Raw genomic sequence first — 10,456 nt, 5'->3', positions numbered from 1 at the left:
AGACGTGTGTATTTTGATGATGCTTATTTCGTTGGTAAAGATGTGTTGATTCTGATGATGCTTATTTCGTTGGTGAAGACGTGTGTATTCTGATGATGCTTATTTCGTTGGTGAAGACGTGTGTATTTTGATGATGCTCATTTCGTTGGTGAAGACGTGTGTATTTTGATGATGCTTATTTCGTTGGTGAAGACGTGTGTATTTTGATGATGCTTATTTCGTTGCTGAAGACGTGTGTATTCTGATGATGCTTATTTCGTTGGTGAAGACGTGTGTATTTTGATGATGCTTATTTCGTTGCTGAAGACGTGTGTATTTTGATGATGCTTATTTCGTTGGTAAAGATGTGTTGATTCTGATGATGCTTATTTCGTTGGTGAAGACGTGTGTATTTTGATGATGCTTATTTCGTTGGTAAAGATGTGTTGATTCTGATGATGCTTATTTCGTTGCTGAAGACGTGTGTATTTTGATGATGCTTATTTCGTTGGTGAAGACGTGTTGATTCTGATGATGCTCATTTCGTTGGTAAAGATGTGTTGATTTTGATGATGCTCATTTCGTTGGTAAAGATGTGTTGATTTTGATGATGCTCATTTCGTTGGTGAAGACGTGTGTATTTTGATGATGCTTATTTCGTTGGTGAAGACGTGTGTATTTTGATGATGCTTATTTCGTTGGTAAAGATGTGTTGATTTTGATGATGCTTATTTCGTTGGTGAAGACGTGTGTATTTTGATGATGCTTATTTCGTTGGTGAAGACGTGTTGATTCTGATGATGCTCATTTCGTTGGTAAAGATGTGTTGATTTTGATGATGCTCATTTCGTTGGTAAAGATGTGTTGATTTTGATGATGCTCATTTCGTTGGTGAAGACGTGTGTATTTTGATGATGCTTATTTCGTTGCTGAAGACGTGTGTATTTTGATGATGCTTATTTCGTTGGTAAAGATGTGTTGATTTTGATGATGCTTATTTCGTTGGTGAAGACGTGTGTATTTTGATGATGCTTATTTCGTTGGTGAAGACGTGTTGATTCTGATGATGCTCATTTCGTTGGTAAAGATGTGTTGATTTTGATGATGCTCATTTCGTTGGTAAAGATGTGTTGATTTTGATGATGCTCATTTCGTTGGTGAAGACGTGTGTATTTTGATGATGCTTATTTCGTTGGTGAAGACGTGTGTATTTTGATGATGCTTATTTCGTTGGTAAAGATGTGTTGATTTTGATGATGCTTATTTCGTTGGTGAAGACGTGTGTATTTTGATGATGCTTATTTCGTTGGTGAAGACGTGTTGATTCTGATGATGCTCATTTCGTTGGTAAAGATGTGTTGATTTTGATGATGCTCATTTCGTTGGTAAAGATGTGTTGATTTTGATGATGCTCATTTCGTTGGTGAAGACGTGTGTATTTTGATGATGCTTATTTCGTTGGTGAAGACGTGTGTATTTTGATGATGCTTATTTCGTTGGTAAAGATGTGTTGATTTTGATGATGCTTATTTCGTTGGTGAAGACGTGTGTATTTTGATGATGCTTATTTCGTTGCTGAAGACGTGTGTATTTTGATGATGCTTATTTCGTTGGTGAAGACGTGTGTATTCTGATGATGCTTATTTCGTTGCTGAAGACGTGTGTATTTTGATGATGCTTATTTCGTTGGTGAAGACGTGTGTATTCTGATGATGCTTATTTCGTTGCTGAAGACGTGTTGATTCTGATGATGCTCATTTCGTTGGTAAAGATGTGTTGATTTTGATGATGCTCATTTCGTTGGTAAAGATGTGTTGATTTTGATGATGCTCATTTCGTTGGTAAAGATGTGTTGATTCTGATGATGCTTATTTCGTTGCTGAAGACGTGTGTATTTTGATGATGCTTATTTCGTTGGTGAAGACGTGTTGATTTTGATGATGCTTATTTCGTTGGTGAAGACGTGTGTATTTTGATGATGCTTATTTCGTTGCTGAAGACGTGTGTATTTTGATGATGCTTATTTCGTTGCTGAAGACGTGTGTATTTTGATGATGCTTATTTCGTTGGTGAAGACGTGTTGATTCTGATGATGCTCATTTCGTTGGTAAAGATGTGTTGATTTTGATGATGCTCATTTCGTTGGTAAAGATGTGTTGATTTTGATGATGCTCATTTCGTTGGTAAAGATGTGTTGATTCTGATGATGCTTATTTCGTTGCTGAAGACGTGTGTATTTTGATGATGCTTATTTCGTTGGTGAAGACGTGTGTATTCTGATGATGCTTATTTCGTTGCTGAAGACGTGTGTATTTTGATGATGCTTATTTCGTTGGTGAAGACGTGTGTATTTTGATGATGCTTATTTCGTTGCTGAAGACGTGTGTATTTTGATGATGCTTATTTCGTTGCTGAAGACGTGTGTATTTTGATGATGCTTATTTCGTTGCTGAAGACGTGTTGATTCTGATGATGCTCATTTCGTTGGTAAAGATGTGTTGATTTTGATGATGCTCATTTCGTTGGTAAAGATGTGTTGATTTTGATGATGCTCATTTCGTTGGTAAAGATGTGTTGATTCTGATGATGCTTATTTCGTTGCTGAAGACGTGTGTATTTTGATGATGCTTATTTCGTTGGTGAAGACGTGTGTATTCTGATGATGCTTATTTCGTTGGTGAAGACGTGTGTATTTTGATGATGCTTATTTCGTTGCTGAAGACGTGTGTATTTTGATGATGCTTATTTCGTTGGTGAAGACGTGTTGATTCTGATGATGCTCATTTCGTTGGTAAAGATGTGTTGATTTTGATGATGCTCATTTCCTTGGTAAAGATGTGTTGATTTTGATGATGCTCATTTCGTTGGTAAAGATGTGTTGATTCTGATGATGCTTATTTCGTTGCTGAAGACGTGTGTATTTTGATGATGCTTATTTCGTTGGTGAAGACGTGTGTATTCTGATGATGCTTATTTCGTTGCTGAAGACGTGTGTATTTTGATGATGCTTATTTCGTTGGTGAAGACGTGTGTATTTTGATGATGCTTATTTCGTTGCTGAAGACGTGTGTATTTTGATGATGCTTATTTCGTTGCTGAAGACGTGTGTATTTTGATGATGCTTATTTCGTTGGTGAAGACGTGTTGATTCTGATGATGCTCATTTCGTTGGTAAAGATGTGTTGATTTTGATGATGCTCATTTCGTTGGTAAAGATGTGTTGATTTTGATGATGCTCATTTCGTTGGTGAAGACGTGTGTATTTTGATGATGCTCATTTCGTTGGTGAAGACGTGTGTATTTTGATGATGCTTATTTCGTTGGTGAAGACGTGTGTATTTTGATGATGCTTATTTCGTTGGTGAAGACGTGTGTATTTTGATGATGCTTATTTCGTTGCTGAAGACGTGTGTATTTTGATGATGCTTATTTCGTTGCTGAAGACGTGTGTATTTTGATGATGCTTATTTCGTTGCTGAAGACGTGTGTATTTTGATGATGCTTATTTCGTTGCTGAAGACGTGTGTATTTTGATGATGCTTATTTCGTTGGTGAAGACGTGTGTATTTTGATGATGCTTATTTCGTTGGTGAAGACGTGTGTATTTTGATGATGCTTATTTCGTTGGTGAAGACGTGTGTATTTTGATGATGCTTTTTTCGTTGGTGAAGACGTGTGTATTTTGATGATGCTTATTTCGTTGGTGAAGACGTGTGTATTTTGATGATGCTTATTTCGTTGGTGAAGACGTGTGTATTTTGATGATGCTTATTTCGTTGCTGAAGACGTGTGTATTTTGATGATGCTCATTTCGTTGCTGAAGACGTGTGTATTTTGATGATGCTTATTTCGTTGGTGAAGACGTGTGTATTCTGATGATGCTCTTTTCGTTGCTGAAGACGTGTGTATTTTGATGATGCTCATTTCGTTGCTGAAGACGTGTGTATTTTGATGATGCTTATTTCGTTGCTGAAGACGTGTGTATTTTGATGATGCTTATTTCGTTGGTGAAGACGTGTTGATTCTGATGATGCTCTTTTCGTTGGTAAAGATGTGTTGATTTTGATGATGCTCATTTCGTTGGTAAAGATGTGTTGATTTTGATGATGCTCATTTCGTTGGTAAAGATGTGTTGATTCTGATGATGCTCATTTCGTTGGTAAAGATGTGTTGATTTTGATGATGCTTATTTCGTTGGTAAAGATGTGTTGATTTTGATGATGCTCATTTCGTTGGTAAAGATGTGTTGATTCTGATGATGCTCATTTCGTTGGTAAAGATGTGTTGATTTTGATGATGCTTATTTCGTTGCTGAAGACGTGTGTATTTTGATGATGCTTATTTCGTTGGTGAAGACGTGTGTATTTTGATGATGCTTATTTCGTTGGTGAAGACGTGTGTATTTTGATGATGCTTATTTCGTTGGTGAAGACGTGTGTATTTTGATGATGCTTATTTCGTTGGTGAAGACGTGTGTATTTTGATGATGCTTATTTCGTTGGTGAAGACGTGTGTATTTTGATGATGCTTATTTCGTTGGTGAAGACGTGTGTATTTTGATGATGCTTATTTCGTTGCTGAAGACGTGTGTATTTTGATGATGCTCATTTCGTTGCTGAAGACGTGTGTATTTTGATGATGCTTATTTCGTTGGTGAAGACGTGTGTATTTTGATGATGCTTATTTCGTTGGTGAAGACGTGTGTATTTTGATGATGCTCATTTCGTTGCTGAAGACGTGTGTATTTTGATGATGCTTATTTCGTTGCTGAAGACGTGTGTATTTTGATGATGCTTATTTCGTTGGTGAAGACGTGTTGATTCTGATGATGCTCTTTTCGTTGGTAAAGATGTGTTGATTTTGATGATGCTCATTTCGTTGGTAAAGATGTGTTGATTTTGATGATGCTCATTTCGTTGGTAAAGATGTGTTGATTCTGATGATGCTCATTTCGTTGGTAAAGATGTGTTGATTTTGATGATGCTTATTTCGTTGGTAAAGATGTGTTGATTTTGATGATGCTCATTTCGTTGGTAAAGATGTGTTGATTCTGATGATGCTCATTTCGTTGGTAAAGATGTGTTGATTTTGATGATGCTTATTTCGTTGGTAAAGGTGTGTTGATTTTGATGATGCTCATTTCGTTGGTAAAGATGTGTTGATTTTGATGATGCTCATTTCGTTGGTAAAGATGTGTTGATTTTGATGATGCTCATTTCGTTGGTAAAGATGTGTTGATTCTGATGATGCTTATTTCGTTGCTGAAGACGTGTGTATTTTGATGATGCTTATTTCGTTGGTAAAGATGTGTTGATTCTGATGATGCTCATTTCGTTGGTGAAGACGTGTTGATTCTGATGATGCTCATTTCGTTGGTAAAGATGTGTTGATTTTGATGATGCTCATTTCGTTGGTAAAGATGTGTTGATTTTGATGATGCTCATTTCGTTGGTAAAGATGTGTTGATTCTGATGATGCTTATTTCGTTGCTGAAGACGTGTGTATTTTGATGATGCTTATTTCGTTGGTAAAGATGTGTTGATTCTGATGATGCTCATTTCGTTGGTAAAGACGTGTTGATTCTGATTATGCTTATTTCGTTGGTAAAGATGTGTTGATTTTGATGATGCTTATTTCGTTGGTAAAGATGTGTTGATTCTGATGATGCTTATTTCGTTGGTAAAGATGTGTTGATTCTGATGATGCTTATTTTGTTGGTAAAGATGTGTTGATTCTGATGATGCTTATTTCGTTGGTGAAGATGTGTTGATTCTGATGATGCTTTTTTTGTTGGTAAAGATGTGTTGATTCTGATGATGCTTATTTCGTTGGTGAAGACGTGTTGATTCTGATGATGCTTATTTTGTTGGTAAAGATGTGTTGATTCTGATGATGCTTATTTCGTTGGTGAAGATGTGTTGATTCTGATGATGCTTTTTTCGTTGGTAAAGATGTGTTGATTCTGATGATGCTTATTTCGTTGGTGAAGACGTGTTGATTCTGATGATGCTTATTTCGTTGGTAAAGATGTGTTGATTCTGATGATGCTTATTTCGTTGGTGAAGACGTGTTGATTCTGATGATGCTCATTTCGTTGGCAAAGATGTGTTGATTCTGATGATGCTTATTTCGTTGGTAAAGATGTGTTGATTCTTATGATGCTTATTTCGTTGGTAAAGATGTGTTGATTCTGATGATGCTTATTTCGTTGGTGAAGACGTGTTGATTCTGATGATGCTTATTTCGTTGGTAAAGATGTGTTGATTCTGATGATGCTTATTTCGTTGGTGAAGATGTGTTGATTCTGATGATGCTTATTTCGTTAGTAAGGATGTGTTTATTCTTATGATGCTTATTTCGTTGGTGAAGACGTGTTGATTCTGATGATGCTTATTTCGTTGGTAAAGATGTGTTGATTCTGATGATGCTTATTTCGTTGGTAAAGATGTGTTGATTCTGATGATGCTTATTTCGTTGGCAAAGATGTGTTGATTCTGATGATGCTTATTTCGTTGGTGAAGATGTGTTGATTCTGATCATGCTTATTTCGTTGGTAAAGATGTGTTGATTCTGATGATGCTTATTTCGTTGGTGAAGATGTGTTGATTCTAATGATGCTTATTTCGTTGGTAAAGATGTGTTGATTCTGATGATGCTTATTTCGTTGGTAAAGATGTGTTGATTTTGATGATGCTCATTTCGTTGGTAAAGATGTGTTGATTCTGATGATGCTTATTTCGTTGGCAAAGATGTGTTGATTCTGATGATGCTTATTTCGTTGGTGAAGATGTGTTGATTCTGATGATGCTTATTTCGTTGGTAAAGATGTGTTGATTCTGATGATGCTTATTTCGTTGGAAAAGATGTGTTGATTCTGATGATGCTTATTTCGTTGGTAAAGATGTGTTGATTTTGATGATGCTCATTTCGTTGGTAAAGATGTGTTGATTCTGATGATGCTTATTTCGTTTGTGAAGATGTGTTGATTCTGATGATGCTTATTTCGTTGGTAAAGATGTGTTGATTCTGATGATGCTTATTTCGTTGGTGAAGATGTGTTGATTCTGATGATTCTTATTTCGTTGGTGAAGATGTGTTGATTCTGATGATGCTTATTTCGTTTGTAAAGATGTGTTGATTCTGATGATGCTTATTTCGTTGGTGAAGATGTGTTGATTCTGATGATGCTTATTTCGTTGGTAAAGATGTGTTGATTCTGATGATGCTTATTTCGTTTTGTAAAGATGTGTTGATTCTGATGATGCTTATTTCGTTGGTGAAGATGTGTTGATTCTGATGATGCTTATTTCGTTTGTAAAGATGTGTTGATTCTGATGATGCTTATTTCGTTTTGTAAAGATGTGTTGATTCTGATGATGCTTATTTCGTTGGTAAAGATGTGTTGATTCTGATGATGCTTATTTCGTTTTGTAAAGATGTGTTGATTCTGATGATGCTTATTTCGTTTGTAAAGATGTGTTGATTCTGATGATGCTTATTTCGTTGGTAAAGATGTGTTGATTCTGATGATGCTTATTTTGTTGGTAAAGATGTGTTGATTCTGATGATGCTTATTTCTTTGGTAAAGGTGTGTTGATTCTGATGATGCTTACTTCGTTGGCAAAGATGTGTTGATTCTGATAAGGCTTATTTCTTTGGTAAAGATGTGTTGATTCTGATGATGCTTATTTTGTTGGTAAAGATGTGTTGATTCTGATGATGCTTATTTCGTTTGTAAAGGTGTGTTGATTCTGATGATGCTTATTTCGTTAGTAAAGATGTGTTGATTTTGATGATGCCTATTTTGTTGATAAAGATGTGTTGATTTTTATGATTCTTATTTCGTTGGTAAAGATGTATTGATTCTGATGGTGCTTATTTCGTTGGTAAAGATGTGTTATTCTGATGATGCTAATTTCTTTGGAAAAGATGTGTTGATTTTTATGATTCTTATTTTTTTGTAAAGATGTGTTGATTCTGATGATGCTTATTTCGTTGGTAAAGATGTATTGATTTTGATGATGCTTATTTTGTTGGTAAAGATGTGTTGACTCTGAAGATGCTTATTTCGTTGGTAAAGATGTATTGATTTTTATGATGCTTATGTTGTTGGTAAAGATGTGTTGATTCTGATAGTGCTTATTTCGTTGATAAGGATGTGTGGATTCTGATGATGCTTCTTTCGTTGTTAAAGATGTGTTGATTTTGATGATGCTTATTTCGTTGGAAAAGATGTGTTGATTTTGATGATGCTTATTTCGTTGGAAAAGATGTGTTGATTTTGATGATGCTAATTTTGATGGTAAAGATGTGTTTATTCTGATGATATTTATTAATCGTTTGTAAAGCTGTGTTGATAATGATGATGCTTATTTCGTTGGTAAAGATGTGTTTGTTTTGTTGATGTTTTTTTCGTTAGTAAAGATGTGTTGATTCTGATGATGCGTATTTCGTTGGTAACGATGTGTATATTCTGATGATGCTTATTTCGTTGGTAAAGATGTGTTGCTTCTGATGATGCTTATTTCGTTGGTAAAGATGTGTTGATTCTGATGATGCCTGTTTCGTTTGTAAAGATGTGTTGATTCTGATTATGCTTATTTCTTTGCTTGAGATATGTTGATACTGATGATGCTTTTTTCGTTGGTAAAGATGTGTTGCTTCTTATTATGCTTGTTTCGTTGGTAAAGATGTGTTGCTTCTGATGATGCTTATTTCGTTGGTAAAGTTGTGTTGATTCTGATGATGCTTATTTCGTCGGTAATGATGTGTTGATTCTGATGATGCTTATTTCGTTGGTAAAGATGTGTTTATTCTGATTATGCTTATTTCGTTGGTAAAGATGTGTTGATTATGATGATGCTTATTTCGTTGGTAACGATGTGTTGATTCTGATGATGCTTATTTCGTTGGTAAAGATGTGTTGAGTCTGATTATGCTTATTTCGTTGGTAAAGATGTGTTGATTCTGATGATGCTTGTTTCGTTGGTAAAGATGTGTTGATTCTGATGATGCTTATTTCGTTGGTAAAGATGTGTTGATTCTGATGATGCTTATTTCGTTGGTAAAGATGTGTTGATTATGATGATGCTTATTTCGTTGGCAAAGATGTGTTGATTGTGATGATGCTTATTTCGTTGGTAAAGATGTGTTGATTCTGATGATACATATTTCGTTGGTAAAGATGTGTTGATTCTTATGATGCTTATTTCGTTGGTAAAGATGTGTTGATTCTGATGATGCTTATTTCGTTGGCAAAGATGTGTTTATTCTGATGATGCTTATTTCGTTGGTAAAGATGTGTTGATTCTGATGATACATATTTCGTTGGTAAAGATGTGTTGCTTCTGATGATGCTTGTTTCGTTGGCAAAGATGTGTTGATTCTGATGATGCTTATTTTGTTGGTAAAGATGTGTTGATTCTGAGGATGCTTATTTTGTTTGGTAAAGGTGTGTTGATTCTGATGATGCTTATTTCGTCGGTAACGATGTGTTTATTCTGATGAAGCTTATTTCGTTGGTAAAAATGTGTTTATTCTGATGATGCTTATTTCGGTTGTAAAGATGTATTGATTCTGATGGTGCTTATTTCGTTTGCAAAGATGTGTTTATTTTGATGATGCTTATTTCGCTGGTAAAGATGTGTTTATTCTGATTATGGTTATTTCGTTGGTAAACATGTGTTAATTCTGATGATGCTTATTTCGTTGGTAAAGATGTGTTGATTATGATGATGCTTATTTCGTTGGTAACGATGTGTTGATTCTGATGATGCTTGTTTCGTTGGTAAAGATGTGTTGATTCTGATGATGCTTATTTCGTTGGTAAAGATGTGTTGATTCTGATGATGCTTATTTCGTTGGTAAAGATGTGTTGATTCTGATGATGCTTATTTCGTTGGCAAAGATGTGTTTATTCTGATGATGCTTATTTCGTTGGTAAAGATGTGTTGATTCTGATGATGCTTATTTCGTTGGTAAAGATGTGTTGATTCTGATGATGCTTATTTCTTTGGTAAAGATGTGTTGATTCTGATGATGCTTATTTCGTTGGCAAAGATGTGTTGATTCTGATGATGCTTATTTCGTTGGTAAAGATGTGTTGATTCTGATGATGCTTATTTCGTTGGTAAAGATGTGTTGATTCTGATGATACATATTTCGTTGGTAAAGATGTGTTGCTTCTGATGATACATATTTCGTTGGTAAAGATGTGTTGATTCTGATGATACATATTTCGTTGGTAAAGATGTGTTGCTTCTGATGATGCTTATTTCGTTGGCAAAGATGTGTTGATTCTGATGATGCTTATTTCGTTGGTAAAGATGTATTGATTCTGAGGATGCTTCTTTTGTTTGGTAAAGGTGTGTTGATTCTGATTATGTTTATTTCGTCGGTAACGATGTGTTTATTCTGATGAAGCTTATTTCGTTGGTAAAAATGTGTTAATTCTGCTGATGCTTATTTCGGTTGTAAA

This window comes from Euprymna scolopes, chromosome 3 (assembly GCF_053919585.1).
Source record: "Euprymna scolopes isolate OS-2025 chromosome 3, ASM5391958v1, whole genome shotgun sequence".
Classification (NCBI taxonomy): Eukaryota; Metazoa; Mollusca; class Cephalopoda; order Sepiida; family Sepiolidae; genus Euprymna; species Euprymna scolopes.
This window is presented reverse-complemented; position numbering follows the sequence as displayed.